At 46.8% G+C, this 24,251-nt stretch overlaps 1 protein-coding gene across 3 annotated transcripts in view; it reads right to left on the bottom strand.

Annotated features, from left to right (window-relative positions):
- Nucleotides 1-23,264, bottom strand: part of CARD11 (caspase recruitment domain family member 11) — a 107,817-nt gene extending 84,553 nt beyond the window's left edge. For 2 of the 3 annotated variants that reach the window (XM_068524500.1, XM_068524504.1), the window contains exons 1-2: nucleotides 23,108-23,264; nucleotides 10,672-10,740 (exon numbers count right to left, since the gene is read on the bottom strand). The gene's annotated coding sequence lies outside the window, so the exon portion shown is untranslated. The remainder of the gene's footprint in view (nucleotides 1-10,671; nucleotides 10,741-23,107) is intronic. The other variant, XM_068524501.1, reaches the window with a different exon arrangement.
- Nucleotides 23,265-24,251: the final 987 nt, after the last annotated feature.

Raw genomic sequence — 24,251 nt, 5'->3', positions numbered from 1 at the left:
GCACCCCCTGCATTGGAAGCACGGGGTCTTAACCACTGGACCGCCAGGGAAGTCCCTCACCTGGGGCTCTTGAAATGATTCAGAAAGTCTGGGGTGGGGTCTAGGAGCCTGGATTTCTAACGAGAATCCAAGAGACATCAGAGCCGCTGGTCTAATGACCACATTTTTGAGAAGAGAAAGGAGCACCAGAGGAGTTGTCAGTAAATACAGAGAAAAACATTACTTAAAATGCTTTTAGGACGTCCCTGGTGTCCAGTGGGTAAGACTCCACGCTTCCACTGCAGGGGGCACGGGTTCCATCCCTGGTTGGGGAACTAAGATCTCGCACGTTTCGCGGCACGGCCAAAAAAAATGAAAAATGCTTTTAGCTGAATTTCCAGTTAAATGCATACACATTTCTCTCTGCTCTCTCCTGAAACTGCACCAGTTCAACAGTAAAGAAATGTGTGTGGGGGTGTGTGTGTGTATCTTCGCATGGTCGTAGAGAATGGAGAAGACCACAGCAGATGAGAGATGTCAGCAAAATTTTGGAAAATGGAAAGCAGAAAGGGACTACTATTTTGGGGAAAATTATGTGGTCTAAAAGCACTTCCACCATAATATAGCTAAAATGCCAGATAAAATACTTTAAAATATTTATTAAAGTGCACAACTGACCTGGCAAGACACTAAGAGAAGTCCTCAGGGGCAGAAAGTGAATCGGCTGCAGAAGTCCAGAGAAGTTAGGGAGGGAACAGGTGCTCAGGCTGCCCCGAAGCCCTCTCCTAATAAGCCCAGGTGAACCGATCAGGGCCAGATCGCAATGAGGAGTCAGACCAGAGACCCTGGCCTACGGCATGGGACCCCTCAAGGGCTGCATTCCTCGAGAAGTGATGAATTACACAACCCACAGACGGAGACAGCGAGGAAACCCATCTGTCTCAGCCTTAGCTGAGTGGAGGGGAAAGTCTTCTCTCTGAATTTGCAGCCACTGCTTTCCATGTGGCTTGAGGACCTTAATTCACCTGACTTCATGGACCAAATAGCACCAAGCTGAGGATTTAATTTAAATCACCCCATACTCTTGTGCTGCTGGTGGAAATATAAGTTAGTATGACCATTTTGGAAAACTGTGAGTATTAAAGCAGAAGTATCCTGTGGATGCCCACCACCCTTAGTTCCATTCCTACGTATGAATCTGAAAGGAAGGCATGGTATGTTCCCACAACACGTGCACAGGATGTCTGTGGAAGCACCGTCATCATCCCCCAAGTGGGAACCACTCAGTGCTCACCAGCCATAGAGAGATAACCAAAATGGAATATTATACAACAAAGCAAAATGAACCCTGCCGCTCACGCATCTACCTGGATGAACCTCACTGATATATGCTAAGTGAAAGAGGCCAGGTGCGAAAAAAGAGCACAGACTGGATGATTCTATTTACGTGAAAACAGGCAAAACTATGCTCAGGACAGTGGTGACCTTTGAGGGGAAGAAGTAACTTGAAGGAGAAAGAGGGAATTCTGTAGTTCTGATCACTTTCTGTTTCTTGGTCACAAAAGCTGTTCACTAATGATTTGTATTTTTTTGTATGTATGTTATAGTTCAATAAAGTGTTCACATTAAACAAACAGTGATCCCTTCATACTACACCTAGTCATCGGCAGAACAGACCCACGTCATCTTTGGGGGGAGTAAACCCTCAGTCGGACTTCCAAATTTTCCTGTAAAGTTTCAAAGAACGTGAGCTCACGATTTTAAGGAAATCGTAAAATGAAACAAAGTCCAATAACCAATAGTTAGCAGGACAGCAAATGCAGCATCAGATACATGAGGAATTCAGATATTAGAAGCTGATCAAACACAGAATATAGAATTATGATATTTAATATGTTTAAATAAATAAAAAAGAGAACCAAAACATAAAAAGTAAATAACCGCTCAAAATAAACAGGCAGACTTCTAAAAGAACCAAACAGAATTAGAAATGAAAAACTATAATCACTGAAATTAAAAACTTTATGACTAAAATGGTTAGAGATGAAATGATGTGGAATTTGGGATTTGCTTTAAAGCAATCCTGTGAGGGGAGAAGTGGTGGGGTGTAAAGATATACAGGAAGGGACTTCCCTAGTGGCGCAGTGGATAAGACTCAGCGCTCCCAATGTAGCAGGCCTGGGTTCGGTCCCTGGTTGGGGAACTAGATCCCTCAGGCATGCTGAGTTCGCATACCACAACCAAGGAGCCCTGGAGCTGCAACTAAGGAGCCGCCTGCCACAACTAAGACCTGGTGCAACCAAATAAATAAATAAATAAGTATTAAAAAAAAAGATATACAGGAAGAAGGGCCATGTGTGGATAATTACTGAATTTGGACAATGGGAAAAGGGAGGGGGTTCCTTATTTGAATCTCTCTATTTTGTATGTTTGAAATTGTCCTTAGTCATGTGGTTTTTAAAGTCCTCAAAGGATGGTTAAACAGCAGAATAGATACACCTGAGGTGAGAATTAGTCAACAAAAAAATAGATGTGGAAATATTACTTGGCCACTAAAAAAATGAAATATTGCCATTTGCAGCAACATGGATGAACATAGAAAATATTATACTTAGTGAAGTCAGACAGAGAAAGACAAATACTATATGATATCACTTATATGTGAAATCTAAAAAATAACACAAATGAATCTATACACAAAACAGAAACAAACTCACAGACATAGAAAACAAACTTACAGTTACCAAAGGGAAGAGGGAGGAGGGAAGGGACAAATTAGGAGTATGGGATTAACAGATACATACTACTATCCAAAAATAGATAAGCAACAAGGATTTACTTTTATATGCACTGGGAAACGAAAAAACTCATATGACTTGCTTTACTGAGGTGGTCTGGAAGCAAACCTGCAGCATCTCCAAGGTGTGCCTGTGTAGTCGTTTCAGTAAAAAAAAAACACAGGTGTAGAGAAAGCACTTGATAAAATTTGACATGCATTCCTGATAAAATATATTGGCGAACTACGAATGGAAAGGAAATAAACATTCTTACCTAATTAAATATATCCACAAAAATCCTCTAGCAAACACAATACTTAAAGGAGAAGCTTTGAAAGCTCTTCCTTCAAGACTGAGGCCAAAGCATAGATGCTCACAATTACTGCTCTTATTCAATGCTTTACTGGGGATGCCAACCAGCACAGTAAAAAAATAAATGAACAAAAGAAAAAGAAACAAAGGATCTAAGAAATGGAAAAAAAGAAAAAACTGTCATAATTCACAAATGATATTATCTACATAGAAAAATGAAAAAAATCTAGAGATGATCAGAATGTTAAAAAGAGTTTAGTATAGTTATGAATCCAAGGTTAAATATGAAAAAGATCAACTGTGTTTCTCTACATTAGTAACAACATAAATGCAAAGTTTTAAAAGATATTCGTTATAATAGCAGTAAAAAACCAAAAGATATTAGGAATAAGTTGAACAAAAACTAAGCAAGACCTTTATAGAGAAAATTTTAAAGCTTTACTGGAAGACATTATAGAGGACCTTTAAAAATGGGAAGACAAACCAAGTTCACAGATGAAAAAACTTATTATCATAAAGATGCCAGTCCCCCCTAAATTGATCTACAAATTTAATACAATTGAAATCCCAACAGAGTGGTTAATAGAACACGAGAAGTTGGATCTCAAGTATATAAGGAGAAGCAAAGGACCAAAAGAGTCGAGACACATCTGACAAAGAACGTGGTCAAGTAGACTGGTAGAGCTAATGTAAAGCGGTAAGTGGTGAGGATGGTAGCTGTTCCTGAAATTCCATTCTCTTTTTCTCTGGGTGCATGGACTGAGTTCTTCTCAATGCAATGTGAACAAAAGTACTGTGCTTTGCTTCTGGGCCAGGTCCATACTAAACCTCCCATATGTGCACCTTTCTGCCCTATTCTTTCTGCTGCCCGGATGCAAGCAACACCGTAGCCTAGGCATTGTGGGGCACATGATGGAAAGAGCCTGGGTGCCTGAAGCACTGCGTGGAGGAGAGCTATCCTGCTGACCTGAAAGCCACCCTGATTTTACATAAGAAAAAATATATACATCTCTTGCTCTTTAAGACCTTGGTATCTGGGGGTCTATTTGTTACGCAGTGTAGCCGACCCTAACGAATATCTTACAGTAATGAAGACAGCTTGGTATTGACCTCTGGTTTCAGCTACAACATGTAAAGAGCTTGAAAGTTATCATTTCCATCCTTACAAGAAAAAGCTGGACAAACTGAAAATCAACAATTTTCTTGGACCCATCAGAGAACTAAGGTCACAGGACAAATGGCCACCCTGAAAGCCCGAGAGATGGGGACATCTAGAGGCATACAGCAAATGAGATCTACTTATAGGGAGAAGAATTTGCTGGAGCCATAAACAGGTAGGAACACTTAAATGGTGATTTTGATGAATTGCTGGAGGCTGAGTGAGGACTAGCGTGAAAGTGAAAAACTGGAGGGGACACAGGCTTAGGAGGCCACCACACTTTTTTGGGTTTACCCCTAGGAACCCCTCCAGGTTTTCATGGTGAGGATCCCAGAAAGACCCCCTGGTGTCTCTGGCAGAGGGAGGGGAAGAGGAACCACTGTGAAGTAGACCCAGAGCCTTAGTCATAACAAAGTCCAGGGGAGAGGACTTGGCCAGATGTAATTCAGAAGCCTTAACCCACCCAGGGGAAGAAGTTCCTCCCTTCTCTGGACCCCTCCAGCCTTCCTGTCTCACCAAAGCGGGAGGGGAGACCATAGTCAACAGAATCAGGCTTCAAGGAGACAGACTGGGAATGCTGCACCTGGGGAGGGAGTGGCGGGCAGGGGCAGAGGGAAAAACCACATCACCGGAGAATCCCTCGTGAACGCCTCAGCCCCAAAACACAGCCCACGAAAAGACTGAAATTTTGTCGTCGATTATAGACCATTCCCCTCCCCCCACAGCAACAGGGCTCCAGTACCACGGTGGTTACAGCCACAAGAGCTGAAAAAACCAGACTCTCTTTAAGGAGGAGAACAGAGGGAAGCCCAGGGTCAAGAAGGGAGACACAAGCACGGGTACTTGAGGAGCTGAAGCTTCTGGCACCTACAGCTGCAAAAAATACCAAACGGAGCCCAAAGCTTGGCCAGATTAACAGATACCCTCACACTTAAAGCCCTAACGCCCTCTTTGCCTCAGTTCCTATTACCCAACACAGCACGTATGTCTCTCAATAAGAAAGCACAAGGTATGCCAAAAGGCAAGAGAAAATACATTTTGAAGTGACAACCAAGAAAAAATCCATTTTGAAGTAACAAAGCAGTGATCAGAACCTGACTCAGATATGACACAAATACTGGAATTACTCTAGACAGAGAACTTAAAATAAATATGATTAATAGGTTGAGGGCGCTAATGGAAAAACTGGACACCATGCAGAAGGGTAACGTAAGCAGAGAGAAGGAAGCTCTTAGGGAGAATCAAAAACACAGTGTCAGAAATAAAGTGTCTTTGACGGGCTCATTGGTAGACTGGATGTGGCCAAGGAAAAAAATCAGCGAGCTTGAGTATAGGTCAATACAACTTCCAAACTGAAATGTAAAGAGAAAAAAGAATGAAAAGAAAACAGGGCAGAATAAGCAAGAGTTATCGGATGATATCAAAAGTGTAGTATAATGTGATGAGCAGAGGGAGAAGCGAAAGAGAAGAAAGCAAAACAAACAGTTGAATTAATAATGGCCAAGAACGTTACTAATAGTTGAATTAATAATGGATCTGTAACCAAACCACACAGATCCAGGAAGTTCAGAGAATACCAAGCAGGGTAAATAACAAGAAAAACACACCTGGGCACATTAGATCCAAACTGCAGAAATCCAAAGATGAACAGAAAATCCTGAAAGAAGCCAGAGAGGGGGAAAACACCTTTCCTATGAAGAGATAACGATAAGAATCACAGTGGGCTCCATATCAGAAATCATGCAAGCAAGAAGGGAGTGGGGTGAAATACTTCAAGTATTAAGAGAGAAAAGACGACCAGCTCAGAAGTCAATTTCCAGCGAAATCGTCCTCAAACGTGAAGGAGAAATGAAGACTTTCTCAGATAAACAAACATGGAAGAAATTTATGGCCAACAGGCTTGCCCTGCAAGACGTGTTAAAAGAGGATCTTCGGGCAGAAGAAAAACAACATAAAGAAAGGAAGGGCATTGGCGCAGGAATAAATAAAAGTCAAATAACATCTTTTCTTTTCTTTGTTTGGCCCCGCCCATTGGCTTGCGGGATCTTAGTTCCCTGACCAGGGATGGAACCCTGGCCACCACGGCAGTGAAAGCATCGAGTCCTAACCACTGGACCGCCAGGGATTTCCTTATTTTTCTTATTCTTAATTGATCTACAAGATTACTGTTTTTTAAAGTCATCATCGTAACAACATATCTCGTAACTGATGGTGGATGGTGAGTGAAATGACGGACAACAATCTCAGAGGGTCGGGAGGCAGGAACTGGGAACACTGGGTTATAAGGTGCCTGGCTCTACATGGGAAACCATCCAGTGTCATTTCAAGGGGGACGTGGATTAGTCAAAAATGTATTTTCTTAACTACAGGGCAACCACTAACAACAACTTAACAAGAAGTACAATTGATATGCTGAGAGGGGTAAAATGGGATCATGAAATGCTCATTTAAAACCTGAGAAGGCAGAAAACAAAGGGGGAAAAAGATAGCCTGGTATTTTATTTTTTTTTGGCGAAAGACAAATAGATCTAAGGAACAGAAATGTGAGCTCAGATTTAGAGCCAGGGATATAATGCAGGAGAAACTCGCCACCGCAGGTCAGAGGGGAAGGGATGGGGCTGGGATAGCCCTTTGGAAATTAATTTAATTTAACTTAACACATTTAATTGGATTTCAAACCACTCACAAAAATAAATTCCACAGACTGAGATATGAAGCCTTTTTGTTAGTATTCTTTATAATATATGTATATATTCTTTTGTTTGATTTTTTAAAAAAAGAAATTTAATTTATAATGTAAAAATGTCTAATGTGAGTAGAGAAGGAGAAAACCTAAGTGCTTAATGGTAGAAGAGCTGGAAGGAACAAAAGCCAATTTGCTCTGCAGAATCCCAGAAAAGCCCAGAAAATAGAGGTACCTTGGACCACAGAAGGCGGACAACCAGGGTGGGATTAACACCAGGAGGACGGGCTGAAGATATGTAAAAGGGGCAGTTAAACCCCCAGACTCTCTCCCCAGCTCTGGCAGAAGGAACGTTTACTCACGGGAAAACCGGACTCCAGTGTGAGGGATAAGGGGTCATCCAAAAAGTAGGTGATTAAAATGTCGGAGGAGTGGGGAGGGGTGGGCTGGAGAACTGCTATTTTTTTAATTATGAGCCACGTGGAAGTATTTGATATTTTAAAGCAATACATATAGTACATAAAGATAAAAATTAAACTTAAAAAAAAAAAGAGAAGTTAAAAAAAAAAACACAACAAACCAAAAATTATGGTCTCTCTGGACTTGGTCGTTAGGATGGCTTTCTCCATGCTGGTCCAGGGCACAGACCAGGAAGCACTGCCCCAGGAGCCCAAGCCTCCCCAACGGCAAATCTTGTCCCTCAGCTTTGCAGGACAACAGCGGGGCCAGGTCTCCAGGAGAGGCGGTGGTCCAGGGAGTAGAGGATGCTCCTGTAATGACTTCAAACTTTCTTCCCAACTTTGTCTTTCTCTTCTCTTTCATTTTTTCCCCAAACTCAATAATCTATCATTTACCTTGCCTTGCTTCAGGCGATGTCATTAATAACAATAGAAAAAGCATTTTTCACTTGTCACCTTTCTTCAAAGGAACTCAGATTGTCTCTAAACTTTAAAGTGCATACAAAGTACCTAGGGATTTTGTTAAAATGCAGATTCTAATCCAGCCGGCCTGGGGTGGGGCCCGAGAGTCTGCATTTCTAACCAGCTCTCAGGTGAGGTTGATGCTGCTCGCCCATGGACCAAAAGGACATAAAGCAACTTTATGGGGTGATGGAAATCTTCTACATCTTGCCTGTGGTTGTGGTCACATGGGTATATACTTTTATCAAAATTCCGTGGACTGTGTACTTAAAATGGGTTTTATTGTACGTACGTTATCCTTTATTAAAGGAAAAATCCATTCTAGATGGGTTATAGATCTAAACGTGAAAGATGAAACGATAAAGCTTTTAGGAGGAAACACACACTCTGGGGTAGGCATATCTTTCTTTCTTTTTTGTTTTTTTGAACCACACATATAATTTTAATTTTTAAGTAGCCACATTAAAAAATGTAATGAAACTGGATAAACTAATAAGGCATATCTTTCTTAAACAGGACTCAAAAAAGAGTGAACCATGATGGAAAAACCCACACGAGCTGGACTACATTAAAATTAAAAACTTCTGTTCATCAGCAGACTCTAATAAGAGAGCGAAAGGGCAAGCTATAAACTGAAGGAAGATATCTGCAATACGTTTATCTGACAAAGGACTCCTCATATATAAAGAACTGCTCCAATTCAATAAGAAAAAGACACGACAACAGAAAAGTGGGCAAAACTCTAACAGACACTTCACAGAGGAGGACAGCCAAAATGGCCGATCAATACATGAAAAGGCACTCGGCCCAGCCACAAGTGAGACGCAAATTAAAACTGCACAATGCTTTGTTTTGACTGCACACCCACTGGAATGGCTAAATGAAGAGACAGACAATGCTGTGTGAGAAAAGAGGTGGAGCAACTGGAACGCTCTTCCACTACTGATGGGGTGTAGTTTGCAACAACGTTCTTGGAAAACTATTTGGTTGTATTTATTAGAGCTGAATATAAACATAGTCTAAGATCCAGCAAATCCACTCTTGGGTGGAAATACAAGCCCAGGTCTCCAAAAGGTAAGTGTAAGAGTGCTCAGAGCAGCCGCATTCATGATGTCCTCAAATTGGAAACAACTCAGTGATCCATCAGTGGTAGTCTCGATAAAATGTGCAACAGTCATAAAACAGACTCTTGCTGGCAATAAAAACATGAAAGAACTACTGCCACCTGCAACAATGTGGATGCATCCAGGGTTATCAGATAAAATACAGGGCGCTGAGTTAGATTTGTATCTTGAATAACCAATCATTTTGAAGAACGTGCATGTCCCGTGCAGTATTTGGGACAGACTTATACTAAAAATTACTATGCTATGAAAAGCCATTATTGTTTTTCATTAAAATATTATTTTTCAGCTGGTCACGTTCTGTTTCTTGATCTGGGTACTGGGGACACTGTGCATTCACTTTGCGAAAATCCGTCGTGCTGCACACTTAGGATGTGTGCACGCCTCCTGCACGAATGTCATGCATCCACAAAGTTTACTTAAAGACACAGCTCATCCTGGCCCACGTCCCATCAGAGGGGGCCCTCCGTGCCTCTTGCCCCCCGTCTCCCATCTGTTCTCCGCACCGCTGTGTGTGACCTTTCGAAACTGCACATCCATCCTGGCTCCCAGTCACGGCTCAGTCGCCCCAGTATCTGGTGCTCACCCACTGGACAGCATCTGCCCCCTCAGCAAGGCATCCGGGGGCTCTCGGTGGCCCCTCCTCCCCTGTCCCCACATCTTCCCGTCTTTTTGCCAACACTGACACTCATCACACCTCCACAGCTGGGCACGTGCGGTTTCTCTCCTTTGAGGGCCCTTCCCACGTCTCTGCCTGGCAAAAGCCTCGTTATTTTCCAAGTCTCATTTCAGCTTCTATCAGCCCTGGGGGTCTCTGTCTCCCTGGGCAGACCCGGGTGCCCCTCTCTCTCCCACACGTCTTCAATGCGTGCCTCCTTTATCTTGCAACTGACTGTCTCCTCACCTGAGTACAGGCTTATTGGGGTGAGGACCCCGCCCTTAGATCTGTTTATCCCTGGCACCTAGTGGAGTGCCCGGGAGTGGCAGGCACTGGGTACTCGTTAAGGGATGAATAAAAGGATAATGGTAGTAATGGATGTTAACGAACGGGGATCAGGCAAGGGATGTAAGCAAATGGCTCATGCTAGATTATAGGTTTGTCAGGGGCCCTTCTGAACTTTCTCCAGGGCATCCTGCTAACGAGCATGGCACACCTGTATCACGAGTGTGCACCTGTCCCAACCGTGCCTCCCTGGATGTCTTGCCTGCCTCATGGCACTTGGGAGGTGGTATCTCATCTAACTTCCTGTGGGAAGGGTGCCGTCTTATCCCCACTTCACCAATGACTTCAGCGACTTGTCCAAGGTCGCCTGCTGGGAGAGGGAGAGCTCACGCGCACTGCACCCATTAGTCTGTGGATAACACCAGGCACTGAATCACTGAAATGCCTCACGGAGCAGAAAAGGCAAGGCAGGAAGTGTCAGTGCCCACTCTGCCTTGGGCAGCTCTGTGACTCAGGTAGCCTTTCTGGTCCCTCTCAAATCAGTCTCCGTGGGTGGCCAGCCCCTCTCCCGTGGAATGGCCCGTGGGGAAGGGACATCACCCTAAACCCCCAAACACAGCACTCAGCCCTGTCCAGAGACTCTCAACTGCTGCCTGAGATTTTCAGGTTTTAAGCAAAACAAAAATCTGATTCACTGTTTCCAGTCCTACAGGAAACTCAAGTCCTTTATTTTTCTGCCCCTTAAAAAAAAAAAAAAGAAAAAAGAAATCAAACCTTTATGTCTTAGAAGAGTTCTGAATGCTTCTCATTTCACACCGCGCCGAACACTGTTCACGACAAAGGCTGCAGGAGGGAAGAAGGAAATGAGACGCGCTCGTCAATAAATAAGAGCCTGAGCAAAGAAACCAGCTCAGAACACACCACTGGCAAGAAGAAATGCCCCAAAGCTTTGCTTACACCAAATAATGTAAGAACAGATGGCTCCCCTGGGTCTCTGGGACAAGTTAATGCACACAGGAAGCTGCAAACAGACTCTCTTTGGGATTTTGGCAGAAAACACGGGGCATTAACAACATTCAAGGTGAAAGAGGGGAGAATTGTAGATTGAGGGAAGGGATGCTTTTTTCATCAGGTAACAAAAATAGCTGTATCTGGATATCTCCCCTGGATTCCCGCAGGCTGCAGGGCAGGTGCCTGCTCCAGAAATTAACCAGAGCTGTGCTCAGCAGTGCTCCGGGGAGACCCACCGCACCCAACTGCCCAACCGGAGAATTAATTTAATTCCAGACACTTGGATAATACAGATGAACCCTTGAGGGAGACAAAAATTTACTTTGGGAAGATTTTTCCCCACCTGTTGTGCAGAAGTGTCACAAAGTGGTGGGGTGATGGTGGGAGGGTAAGACGGTGCTGAGTAGCTGAAAGGCTCTGGAGAAGGCTTCCTGGTTTCACCTGCCCCGGGGGCTGTGAAAGATGCTGAGATCGTCCAAGCACAGAAAGATCACCCCCACACCCAACATCCATACTAATCCCCTTTCTCATCATCACCAGGGAAATCCAAATGGCACTGTCTTGCCCGAGGTGGGGGGCAGGGGCAAAATGAAAGCAAAGGCTTCTTGCCCAGCCCTAGAAGACGGTTCAGAGGAAGGCATGACTAACACAAATCATGACCAGGGAGGTCAGTTAATAACAACGAAACCTTACATTTATATAACGTTCTGTTATTTTCCAAGCAATTTTTCACCCACTATCTCACACGCTCCTCAGAGCAATTTTGTGTGGTAGGAAGGCAGGGATTATTTATCTCCACCTCGCTTGCGAAGAAACAAAATCTTGGGACAGTGAAGTGATTTGCTCAAGGTCAGGGCGCGATCACAGATTTTTAAAGCTGGAAGGGTTCTTGGTGGTGAGGAGCCAGGGCAGGGATGACTAATGGGGGGCACCCGGGCTCCAATTGTCAGTTTCACACCCACAGCAGACATGGGCAATCGATCACAGAACTCTCTTCCGCGGAGCTGGCCCTCAAGGTGAAACCCATTTGCCGTCCCCGGCCCCATCTCCTGTCTCACTTCACTTATGAGGAAACTGAGCCCAGAGCAGAGAAGGGACTTGGCCAAGACGGCCCAATGGGTTAGTGGCCCAGAACCCGAATCTCACCCCTGCCTTCTGAGCCCTGGGTTCTCTCCAGCACATCATGCTGTGCCCCAACTGTTAGGGGTACAAGTCCCCTGAAAGATGCACCAACAAGGCATGGGAATGACATTCTTTGTGACCGAGCCAGAACACTTGGGTTTTCTGTGCTGAGCAAGTGGACACATTCCTATTTCTAAGAGAGGAATCAAAGACCACCCCAAGGTTTCAAAGCCTGAGCACTTAGCAGGATGGAAGAGAGGACTTAGGGATGCGAAAATCAGAAGTTTGGTTTTGGATCAACTCCATGTCCGGGTAGTCAAGACCACTGGCTACTGAAGTGCACAGTTCAGGAGGGGAGGCCTGGCAGGAGGTATAAACTTGGGAGTCATGAACACAGAGGTGGCTTTGAAGCCATGAGACTAGATGAGACCATCCAGGAAGGAGTGCAGAGGGAGAAGAGGCCGAGGCCCTTTGACCTCAGAGGTCAAGGGACACAGAAGAATCAGAAAAGAGAGACTAGGAAGGAGTGGCCAGGAAGGCGGGAGAAACCAAGAGAGGGAACCCACGCCACATTCCGAGGAGGAGAGGTAGACAGACTGAGCTAATGCCCCTGAGGACTAAGAGTGGACCTGGACTTGGGGACTCTGGGGGCAGAAGTCTGACTGAAGTGGGTCCAGGACAGAATGCGGGGACAGGAAATGGGGACAGACGGTGTAGACAACACTTTCAAAGAGACCGTCTGTAAAGGTGTGATGGCTGAGTTGCATCCCCCCAAATGCATATGCTGAATCCCTAGCCCCACTACCTGTAGTTGGAGATACAGCCTTTAAGGAGTGACTGAGTTAACGTGAGACCGTTAGGGTGAGCCCTAATCCAGGGGGGCTGGTGTCCTTGTAAGAAGAGGAGGTTGGACACACAGAGAGACACCAGGGGTGCACGCACACAGAGGGCTGACCACGTGAGGACACAGCTAGAAGGCGGCCACCTACAAGTCAAGGAGAGAAGCCTCAGGAGACACCAGCCCTGCCCACACCTTGATCGCGGACTTCCAGCCTCCAGAACTGGGAGAATAAACTTCAATTGTTTAACCCCCCTTCCCCCGCGCCGCTCCCCGGTCGGCAGTACTCTGTTACAGCAGCCCCGACAGACTAACAGAAAAGGGGTACAGAGCAAGGCAGTGACAGCTACAAGGCAATATGAAATCAAAGCAGGTTTGGGTTTTTTTCTTTAAAGATGGGGGGAACTGCAGCATATTTGTACTCTGGTCGGAATGATCCTTGGAGAGAAGGAAAAAAGTTGATGATACTGGAGAAAAAGGAGACAACCGCTATAGAAGCATCTCTGCCATGTACAAGGTGGCTCTGGTGCCTGCGTGGAGGCAGGACCAGGCGGGTGGAGGAGGAGGCCGGGGGCCTGGAGAGGCCGGGGGCCACGGGAGGCCGGGGGCGGCTGGTGGGTTGAAGGACGAAGGATGGTCATCAGCTTAGGGCACGGGAACCTCTTGGGCCCAGGTAGTCCGACATAAATGGTTGGGTTTCAAAAGCATATTTTTAAATCAGTTAAGAAAGATACAACATTATACAGAATTTCTATACAAAACTGAGGGGGAAGGAGATTGACCCATTCCTTGGGGACAGCCCTCTGCTTTGCTGTAGTCGGGTGGTCTCCCCTACTCGGAGCAGTTATAGGAAACCACCCTCTCCTTCCTAGGCCCACCTTCCTTTACAGCCTAAAACCTCCCCAAACTCAGAATGCCTGCGTCTCCAGGGCCCCGTGACAGAACCTTCTCTAAGAGTACAGAAGACACGATTTTTGAGGATGGAGAACTCCCACAAGGAATTGGGAATCGCCATGCGTCTCTGCCTCCCACCCGCAAACCGGCATGGCCGTGGCCTCAGCTCCCCAGGCGCCACGGAACTTCACAGGTTGATTTTGAAAAGCATCTGAGAACTGAAGCCAGGAGACTCGGAGAGAAGTGCAAGGTATCATGATTATTCAACCGCACACTCCCCCACACCCCCCGAACCAGCCACACTTGAATCCCTTTTCAAAAAGGCCATTTCTTCTTAGGAAAGTTCAGTGAATGACCGAATCCTTACTCAGAGGCAGGGAACGAAGCAGTAATGTCAATAAAACGCAGTTTTACTTCGTATCAGCATTCATCCACTGAAATAACGATTGGCTAAACCTCCAGTAATGCCGGCACAAGGTTTCTGTTTGCCCTCAGATGAAAAAAAAGTGGGTCAAAAAAAAAAAAAAAAAAGTGGGTCACCAAGACTTCTGCAAGAGTCTTCACAGCAGCTCTCACAATAGCCCCAAACTGCACACAATGCGCGTGTTCATCAGCGGTAGGATGGATACATAAATCGTGGTAGATGCTCACAGTGCAACACTATACAGCAAGGAAAAAACCCCGATGGCGGCTACACACATGGATGAATCAAGTTGGAGACACAAGAGCACACTCTGTGTGATGCCATTTACGTGACATTCAAGGACAGGCAAAAGGGGTGGGGGGCTTAGCAACCGGGCAGGAGCATGAGACCCCTACCCCCTGGAGGCCTGGGAAGGACCCGTGTCTCGATCTGGATGATGGGCTACGTGGGTGGGTGTGAAACCTCCCCCATAGTGCACTTCAGATTTGGGACGTGTACTGTGTGTGTGCTATGCCTTAATTTAAAACAAATCCTTTTTTTTTTTTTTTTAACCAATCAGTTTTGCCTTTCCACAGGAGCACGGAGGCCCTGTGATTTCTCTTACTGGGACACAACTGAAATCAGAAGTCACTGTGAGAGGAACTCTCTTCCTGCAACCCAGCAGGTTGGGAATCAGGACAGCTAAGACTAAGCGGGACAGCAGTTCATGGGGACCACCCTTGCTGTTCTCTTCCGAACCTGGCTTTTCCTTCTTGTTTTCTTAATCAGAATGATAACAGTTGCTCAGGGTTAATTTAAACAAAGAAAAGAAAAGGACTCAAAATGAATACTAGAGGAGAAGACTCAAATCAATAGAATTAGAAATGAAAAAGGAGAAGTAACAACTGACACTGCAGAAATACAAAGGATCATGAGAGATTACTACAAGCAACTATAGGCCAATAAAATGGACAACCTGGAAGAAATGGACAAATTCTTAGAAATGCACAACCTTCCGAGACTGAACCAGGAAGGAAGAGGAAATATGAACAGACCAATCACAAGCACTGAAATTGAAACTGTGATTAAAAATCTTCCAACACACAAAAGACCAGGACCAGATGGCTTTACAGGCGAATTCTATCAAACATTTAGAGAAGAGCTAACACCTATCCTTCTCAAACTCTTCCAAAATATAACAGAGGGAGGAACACTCCCAAACTCGTTCTACGAGGCCAACATCGCTCTGATACCAAAACCAGAGAAAGATGTCACAAAGAAAGAAAACTACAGGCCAATATTACTGATGAACATAGATGCAAAAATCCTCAACAAAATACTAGCAAACAGAATCCAACAGCACATTAAAAGGATCATACACTATGATCAAGTGGGGTTTATCCAAGGAATGCAAGGCTTCTTCAATATATGCAAATCAATCAACGTGATACACCATATTAACAAACTGAAGGAGAAAAACCATATGATCATCTCAATCGATGCAGAGAAAGCTTTCGACAAAATTCAACACCCATTTATGATAAAAACCCTCCAGAAAGTAGGCACAGAGGGAACTTTCCTCAACATAATAAAGGCCATATATGACAAACCCACAGCCAACATCGTCCCCAATGGTGAAAAACTGAAACCATTTCCACTAAGATCAGGAACAAGACAAGGTTGCCCACTCTCACCACTATTATTCAACATAGTTTTGGAAGTTTTAGCCACAGCAATCAGAGAAGAAAAAGAAATAAAAGGAATCCAAATTGGAAAAGAAGAAGTAAAGCTGTCACTGTTTGCAGATGACATGATACTATACATAGAGAATCCTAAAGATGCTACCAGAAAACTACTAGCGCTAATCAATGAATTTGGTAAAATAGTAGGATACAAAATTAATGCACAGAAATCTCTTGCATTCCTACACACTAATGATGAAAAATCTGAACGTGAAATTAAGAAAACACTCCCATTTACCATTGCAACAAAAAGAATAAAATATCTAGGAATAAACCTACCTAAGGAGACAAAAGACCTGTATGCAGAAAATTATAAGACACTGGTGAAAAAAATTAAAGATGATACAAATAGATGGAGAGATATACTATGTTCTTGGATTGGAAGAATCAACATTGTGAAAAATGACTCTACTACCCAAAGCAATCTACAGATTCAATGCAATCCCTATCAAACTACCACTGGCATTTTTCACAGAACTAGAACAAAAAATTTCACAATTTGTATGGAAACACAAAAGACCCCGAATAGCCAAAGCAATCTTGAGTAAGAAAAACGGAGCTGGAGGAATCAGGCTCCCTGACTTCAGACTATACTACAAAGCTACAGTAATCAAGACAGTATGGTACTGGCACAAAAACAGAAATATAGGTCAATGGAACAGGATAGAAAGCCCAGAGATAAACCCACGCACATATGGTCACCTTATCTTTGATAAAGGAGGCAAGAATATACAGTGGAGAAAAGACAGCCCCTTCAATAAGTGGTGCTGGGAAAACTGAACAGCTACATGTAAAAGAATGAAATTAGAACACTCCCTAACACCATACACAAAAATAAACTCAAAATGGATTAAAGACCTAAATGTAAGGCCAGACACCATCAAACTCTTAGAGGAAAACATAGGCAGAACACTCTATGACATAAATCACAGCAAGATCCTTTTTGACCCACCTCCTAGAGAAATGGAAATAAAAACAAAACTAAACAAATGGGACCTAATGAAACTTAAAAGCTTTTGCACAGCAAAGGAAAACATAAGACCAAAAGACAACCCTCAGAATGGGAGAAAATATTTGCAAATGAAGCAACTGACAAAGGATTAATCTCCAAAATTTACAAGCAGTTCATGCAGCTCAATATTAAAAAAACAAACAACCCAATCCAAAAATGGGCAGAAGACCTAAATAGACATTTCTCCAAAGAAGATATACAGATTGCCAACAGACACATGAAAGAATGCTCAACATCATTAATCATTAGAGAAATGCAAATCAAAACTACCATGAGATATCATCTCACACCGGTCAGAATGGCCATCATCAAAAAATCTACAAACAATAAATGCTGGAGAGGGTGTGGAGAAAAGGGAACCCTCTTGCACTGTTGGTGGGAATGTAAATTGATACAGCCACTATGGAGAACAGTATGGATGTTCCTTAAAAAACTAAAAATAGAACTACCATATGACCCAGCAATCCCACTACTAGGCATATACCCTGAGAAAACCATAATTCAAAAAGAGTCATGTACCAAAATGTTCATTGCAGCTCTATTTACAACAGCCAGGACATGGAAGCAACCGAAGTGTCCATCAACAGATGAATGGCTAAAGAAGATGTGGCACATATATACAATGGAATATTACTCAGCCATAAAAAGGAATGAAACTGAGTTATTTGCAGTGAGGTGGATGGACCTAGAGACTGTCTTACAGAGTGAAGTAAGTCAGAAAGAGAAAAACAAATACCATATGCTAACACATATATATGGAATCTAAAAAACAAACAAACAAACAAAAAATGGTCATGAAGAACCTAGGGGCAAGACGGGAATAAAGACGCAGACCTCCTAGAGAATGGACTTGAGGACACAGGGAGGGGGAAGGGTAAGCTGGGACAAAGTGAGAGAGTGGCATGGACATATATACACTACCAAATGTAAAACTGAGAGCCAGTGGGAAGCAGCCGCATAGCACAGGGAGATCAGCTCGGTGCTTTGTGACCACCTAGTGGAGTGGGATAGGGAAGTTGGGAGGGAGGGAGATGCAAGAGGGAAGAGATATGGGGACATATGTATATGTATAACTGATTCACTTTGTTATAAAGCAGAAACTAACACACCATTGTAAAGCAATTATACTCCAATAAAGATGTTAAAAAAAAAATACTAGAATTTTCCCCTTCGTCCACCCAGCCACCATTCCCCAGATGTCCTACTAGAGCAGTTTCTTATAGGTGCTAGTGCTTTCTTCCAGAAACTCCCTCTATGCCCCTGTCTCATTAATGGCCTCACAGAATTCCACTGGATGGATGGATCTTGCTTTTGAGGAGCATTTGTGTGGTTTCAAGTTTTTTCCCATTAAAAACAATGCTACAAATTAACATCAGCGTGCACAAAAAGATGGACAAGTCTATCTGTGAGATAATTCTTAGAAGTGGAATTCTTGGGTTGATTCACTTATCATGCTGGTACATATTGTCAAATCCACAGCGTATTAGACTACCTGCTTCTCGTTTCTCTCACCAATATGACGTTTTATCAAATGTTTTGATCTTTGCCAGTCGGACAGTGAAAAAAAGGCATGTCTCTGTTGTATTACTTCGCATTTATTCATTGTAAATTGATTGGTCTGTTCATATTCTGTTTGTTCACATCCTTTAAGCATTTTTCTCTTGGGTGGAGTTCCCTAATTCTGGAGTCAGCAAACTGCAGTGGAGGGCCCACCCCTGCACTGCCCCTCCTGCCCCACTGGCCAAATCCGGCCACATGGCAAGGACAGAGCAGAGCCGTTTCCACAGGGACCTTCTGGCTCTCAGAGCCTCAGGTATTTACTATCTGGACCTTTACAGAAGAAGTGTGCCGATTCCTGCATCTCACCGATTTCTTTTGAGAGTTCTCTGTAAATTAAGGAAATAGCTCTCTCAGATAAATTCAGTTTTGCATCAAATTCATCACTCTATTCTACCTCCTACCCCCACCTCTGTCAAAAATAACCAAGGCAGAAGTACACCTTTAAAAGCAGAGCACTCTCATTTGGAAACACTTTGGTCTATGTTAATTTAGGGGTGGTACTTTCATTTTACACACGTGGCCATTGAGGCTCAGAGCCACCGGTGACTTTCCCGAGGTCACATAGCTAGTACGTGGCAGAGCTGGGGCAGACGCCCTTTCTGCCTGGCTCCAGAAGTCCGTAGATCTTTCCACCTGGAGGAACCTGCCTCTCAGGGGACGGGTCCAGCACCGGGGGATGGCGCTGACTCTACAGAGTCTGACAGGTGTTGCTGTGGTACCTGCAGGATTTGTGAGGTATGTGGACAGAGCCTGGGGCCCCGCTTTGTCACCGCCACACTCGAATATGAGGACATACATTCCAGAGTTGGACTTGGGGTGAGAAGGAAGGTTACACCCCTGACACAGAAACCACCCGGGGAGGATGGAGCCCTTGCTCTGGCTCACCCACTTGTGAGGAGCTGGGAGGACCAGAGGACCGTGACATAAGAGGTGAGTCGGGGGAGCTTGACTGCGGGACTGGACCAGCGAAGACGGAGCGCTTTTGCCAGAGGCAGGAGCAGGGACCCTTCGTTACCCCGCGGCACTGGCCCATTACACCAATCTGACAGCGACCGTTACAGTCTCAGAGCCCTGAACAAATCACAACCAAAAAGGTTACCCCCCCTGGAAATAGTCACCCCCTTAAAACCATTGACCCACAAGCAGGAGCTGCTCAAGGAGACTTTGGGGGAAGGTGTACGGGGTGTGTTCCTTGCATGTGAAGTGCACAGGTCATGCTCTTCCCATGCGCCGTGGCACGGGTGAGGAGGCTGGCACCTGGGAATCTGCCAATCTAATTTTTCTTTAGCAGAAAAGCGGTTTTCAGGGGCTTCCTTGATAGTTGTCTTTTCCTTTTCTTTCTGTTCCCGTATTTAAATCAATTCAAAATGCTCCAGACCTCCTGGATAATGCAGTACAACTACAGGGTAGATTTCCTTCAATCCTCTCGGCTGCCCTGGAAGATTAGGACTGCAGAGCAGGAGACTAAGAAAGGAAGTCCACCCGGCGCGGGGTGGGGAAACCCGCACTCCAGCCCCAGGTCCGGACCTAAGCGTCCATCCTCTCTCATCCTCCCCGGATCTCAGGAATAACAGCAACGGGAAGAGTATGGCACGTCTCGAGTTTTCTCATTTTATGCTTGGTGTAACTGACAAGACTGAAAATAATCAGTATTAATATCCTGATTTCACTGGGGAGAGATGACTCCCAGAGAGCTGAAGGGATGACAGGCCGGCCCAGGTGGGCAGTCACGGCTGGACGCTGCGTCTGGGCCATAGCCCGAGGCTCCTTCCCACCCCCCGCCTCGGCCTCCGACCCAGAAGGCGGACCGTGGACCTCCTGAGGCCTTTCCCCCTTGATCTGACCTCTTTTTAACCCAAGTTTCACAGATCTGGTCACACTCTGCGTTGGGGTGGTCATCTGGGCATTCTGGCCCTCGCGGGACTTCACCATCGCCCCGATTACCAGGAGGCACTCACTGTCTTCAAGGCCAAATGTGGGGACAAGGCAAGAGAGGACGGAAGGCAGTTTTAAACTGATGGGAGGAGCTCTGTTTATCAGCATCTGGTGTCCCTTTTCACCATAATCACCTGCGCACTGGGACTCGATTTGGCCCTTCTCGCATGAAGTGCTATAATCAGCAAACCAGGTACCGCAAGGCTTCCATTGGAAAGGTGGAGAAACGCATGTCGGAAAGTGGAGAAGTTATTTGGGATGTTGCCCCACCAGCACAATCTCAGCCTGGAACCTTCCACTGACTGCTGGGCTCTCTGAGTCCCACCATCGCCCACACTCGCCTCTCGCCATCCTTCCTTCCCTCAATCCTTTCCTCTAGTTTGAGTCTCTGCCACGCTCTGGTCATGGCAACACGACTGTAGGGCCTGAACTATTTAGGGGAGGATGTCTGGGTCTCTCGTTCCTTCTGTGTGTCCCCGATGGTAGCTGGTACCGTCACCCAGACAGTGTCACCCAGACAGTGCCCACTGAGTGATTCAAACAAGGGCCACCACCTTTAGAAGAAGAGTTAGGTTTACAAGTCATTTTAAAAGATCACATAGGGACTTCCCTGGTGGCGCAGTGGATACGAATCCGCCTGCCAATGCAGGGTACACGGGTTCGATCCCTGGTCCGGGAGGATCCCACATACCGCGGAGCAACTAAGCCCATGCGCCACAACTACTGAGCCTGCGCTCTAGAGCCCGCGAGCCACAACTACTGAAGCCAGCGCGCTTAGAGTCCGGGCTCTGCAACAAGAGAAGCCACCGCAAGGAGAAGCCTGCACACTGCAACGAAAACCCAACACAGCCAAAAATAGATAAAATTAAATCTTTAAAAAAATAAAAAATAAGTAAAAGATCACATAAAGGATTAATGGATAAACAAACTGTGGTCCATCCATGCGATGGAATATTATTCAGCCTTAAAAAGGAAGGAAATTCTGACAACTGCTACAACATGGGTGAACCTTGAGGACGTTATGCTCAGTGAAATAGGCCAGACACAAAAGAACAAATACTGCAGGATTCCACTTACATGGCGTCCCTAGAGGAGTCAAATTCATAGAGACAGAAAGTAGAAGGGTGGTTTCCAGGGGCTGGAGAAGGGGATGGGGAGTTGTTTAATGGTGACAGAGTTTCAGTTTGGGAGGATGGAAAGTCCTGGAGATGGATGGTGGTGATGGTTGTACAACAATGTGAATGTACTTAATACCCCTGAACTACACACTTCAAAGTGGTTAAGATGGTAAATTTTATGTCATGTGTATTTTACCACAATTTAAAAAAAAAATCACACAAAGGAACATTTGTACACAGAGTCAGGACTGTAGGGGCTGGTGGGGCTAACAGACTTCCTTTTCGATATGGGTGCTAATAAAATGCACAGACATCCAGACAATTTTGCTGGGATGTGATGAGGCTGAGTCAGTCCCAGGCTCCCTTTGCCCCCTGATCAGCCCCGGCCCACAGCGGGGACCATCATTTCTTTACAGCTGCCTGGGGGTTAGAGAGAAGTGGAGACACAGGGCAAGGACAGAAGTGGAACACTGTAGCTAAATTCCTGTCCTCGCATTAACCTACGGCTCGGGACTTCCGGCACCCAATAACCACAGAGGAGTCACCCAATAATTGTCCAGTGATGGACCAACGTTTCTTTCCTTCCTTGGGAGGCTGGTAGCCTTACACTTTCAGGAGAGGTGGTAAATGTCAGGAGAAATTTTTTCCTACCACAAATCAAAGGTTTGGGGGCAGGCTGGGCAGAGGTGGGTTTGGTCCACAAGACCAGGTTTGTGGGGATGGTCCTTTGCTGACACGCTCCAGACCAGGTGCCAGGAAGCTGGGAGCTCAGACGCACATACCCGTCAAGCTGGCCCTGCTCCCTGCACCAGAACTGTCTCCCTGGGGCCCCTCCAACTGTGCTCTGAACTCTGAAGGGACAGAGAAGCCCTCTCGTTTCCCTGCGCCGAGAGTTCAGGAGACCACGGGGGCCCCTTCCAGCCTGGGCAGTGTCCTGGGGTGGGGACTTCAGGCACGAGGCCACTGGGACCTCATCCTGGCTTTGCGGGGAGCCTGGGCCCCTCCTGGTTCCACACTCTCCCCATGGGAGGGGCTGTCCTTCCCCCTGCCCTGCCCTCCCCTCCCCTCCCCTCCCAGGGGCTCCACCTTCTCGGGAGCCGCCGAGTCAGGCCCGGCTGTGGTCTGGAAACTTCCTGTCCTTTCAGGTCTTAGAAAAGTTCTTTTCCTCTTTCTGGGACAGGGGCACCGAGGGGCGCCCTGCCGGGCCGGCCCCCCCCCCCTTTCATCCCTTTCTTCTCTGAGGGGCTGGGGACTTTGCCAGGCGGGGCCACCCAGAGACAGACGGTCCGAGAGGAACTCGGAGGCGGGATACGGGGAGATGGAAAGTGGAGATAAAGTTTTCCAAAGGCAGGCGGGGAGAGGGAGATAGAGATGGAGCCAGAGGGGAAAGGGGGAAAGAGATGGTGAGAGAGGGATGGCGGTCCGGCAGCGCGGGACCAGCAAAGCGAGCCCCTCCAGACCCCCGCACGGCGCCCCGACTCAGCGCCGCCCGCCGAGGACCCCGGGCCCCCCGCGTCCCCCCTCCCCACGACCGCGCCGCCCCCGTGTCCCCACCCCCGCGTCCGCCGCGCCTACCTGGGCCGCTCATGCTCCGCGCAGGCCGCCGTCTTCCCCCCGGGGCCCCGGCCCTCGGTCCCCGCCGCCCGGACCGTGCGAGGGGCGCAGCCGGCCCAGGGGCTGCAGGGCCGGTAGGGGGCCGCGCGCCACCCGGGCAGCAGTCCGGAGGCCAAAGGAGGCAAAAGAGAGAAAAAAGGAGAGAAAGTGTGTCACAGGCTGGAAGGGGGAGGGAAATGCAAAACCCGACAGGAAATGAGACTAAAAAAAATGCAAAAGGTTCGAAAAAGAGGTAAGGAAGAGGGGGAGGGGGAGGGGCGGGGCCTGCGTCCCGGCCGCGGGGAGGGCGGGGAGGGCGGGGAGCGCGGCGAGCGGACGGGGCGGGAGCGCCGGGCCCGGGGCCGCGAGGCCCCGACCCGGGCCGCAGTCCCCAGCCGGCTCCGACACCGACGCCCCCGAGCCCGGCCCAGAGCCCGGAGCGGCCGTGGGAAGGGACACCGCCTTGAAGGCGCTCCCGGCTCTGCGTGGGACGGAGGTTGCAGCAGCTGCCCTCTCTGAGGAATCGGCCCCGTTTTGAAGAACTCCCGGAGGCGTCACTGCGACCTGCGGGGGAGGCTTTTCCCACATAGAAGTGGGAAGCAAGGGATCCTGCGGCCTTGGGCACCCCCAGGGCTCTTCTCTCCCGCAGCCTCTGTTCTGGAAGCTTCCTGGGGCTTGCCTGGCGGTCAGCACACCTCCGAGGGCCGCACTCACCCCTCCTTGACCCTTGATGGTGACAGAGTCTGTCACCCCACTGCCTCTGGCCCTCCGCACCCACCCTCCCCCGCCCGGTGCTCTCAGACTCAACACCTGTAGGGGAAATTGTGACTTCTGGATGTCATCGGTTTAATAATTTGGCCCCAAAGCTGCGGCCCAGGCCCCTGGGTGTGTTACTCTCTCACAGGGCTGCAAGGGGGGGAAGGTCCCAAGGGTTTTTCTGAATCATGAACTTAAAAATCTGGGCCAACCAGGCACATCCAGAGAACTTTGGGTTCTGCGCATGTACCGGTTTCCCCAGCCCCTGCACCTCTCCTTCTACTCTGCCTCAGTGACCCCTGACTTCTGTCCCTCCCGCACCCCCCCCCCATTACAGCTGGAGAACATTCCCTCCTGTTTCGTGTTGTAA

Source organism: Eschrichtius robustus, chromosome 16 (genome assembly GCF_028021215.1).
Source record: "Eschrichtius robustus isolate mEscRob2 chromosome 16, mEscRob2.pri, whole genome shotgun sequence".
Classification (NCBI taxonomy): domain Eukaryota; kingdom Metazoa; phylum Chordata; class Mammalia; order Artiodactyla; family Eschrichtiidae; genus Eschrichtius; species Eschrichtius robustus.
The sequence above is the reverse complement of the archived record's forward strand: the minus strand, read 5'-3'. Positions and strand labels throughout refer to the sequence as shown.